Genomic DNA, 719 nt, shown 5'->3' with positions numbered 1-719 from the left:
GAAAAAAAAAAAAAAAAAAAAAAAAAAAAAAAAAAAGCGTAGCCAAACGGGAGCCCTAAGTGCCTGCCGTGCTACCCGGGCGCATGGGGGGCGCGGGGGAAACACCCAGCGCCGGGGCCGCGGATGGCGGGCTGAGGAGAGGAAAAGGAGGAGGGGAGGGAAAAAAAACTACTTTTTTTGTCTTGCCCCCAAGCCCCTTTGGCAGCAGCAGGCGGACTATGAAAATGTCACACTACGTGCGTGCAGGCGCCGCCTCTCAATATAAAAAAAAAAAAAAAGAGAGAGAGAGAGAGAAGGGGGGGGGGGGGGAGGGAAGGAGGGAGGGAGGGAGAAAAAAAAATTACTTGAATATTCCGGCTTTTTGAATGAGCCACGTGTTCAAACTACAAATCAACTTCTCACGTGAGGAATCCCAGCTCTTCAATTAGCGAGTGGATGGGGCGCGCACACACACACTCGGAGGAGGAGGAGGAGGGCCGGGGTGAAGGACGGAGGGGGGGTGGGGGGAGGCTGGACAGGACAGAACAAGTTTAGAGAGGGCGGGGGAAGGGGAAACCGGAGTTGGGTGGGCTCCGCTCTGCGCCGCCTCTGCCCTTCCGCCGGGGGAGTCCGCTCCGCGCGCCCCCGCCGCCCAAAAACGGCTGGGCGGCCGCACCTCCCCCCGTGCGAGCGGGGTGTGATCCCGGGGAGGGAGGGGAAAAGGCACCGCAATGCCCGCC

At 59.1% G+C, this 719-nt stretch overlaps 1 protein-coding gene across 1 annotated transcript in view; it reads right to left on the bottom strand.

The window, feature by feature from the left end:
• The window catches only part of IGF2BP3 (insulin-like growth factor 2 mRNA binding protein 3), a 116,906-nt gene extending 116,351 nt beyond the window's left edge, over positions 1-555 (bottom strand). The window contains exon 1 of the mRNA XM_010577605.1: positions 345-555. The gene's annotated coding sequence lies outside the window, so the exon portion shown is untranslated. The remainder of the gene's footprint in view (positions 1-344) is intronic.
• Between the last annotated feature and the right edge of the window lie 164 nt (positions 556-719).

The sequence above is a fragment of the Haliaeetus leucocephalus genome, unplaced genomic scaffold, assembly GCF_000737465.1.
Source record: "Haliaeetus leucocephalus isolate CR32 unplaced genomic scaffold, Haliaeetus_leucocephalus-4.0 Scaffold566, whole genome shotgun sequence".
In the NCBI taxonomy this organism is placed as follows: Eukaryota; Metazoa; Chordata; class Aves; order Accipitriformes; family Accipitridae; genus Haliaeetus; species Haliaeetus leucocephalus.
This window is presented reverse-complemented; position numbering and strand designations above follow the sequence as displayed.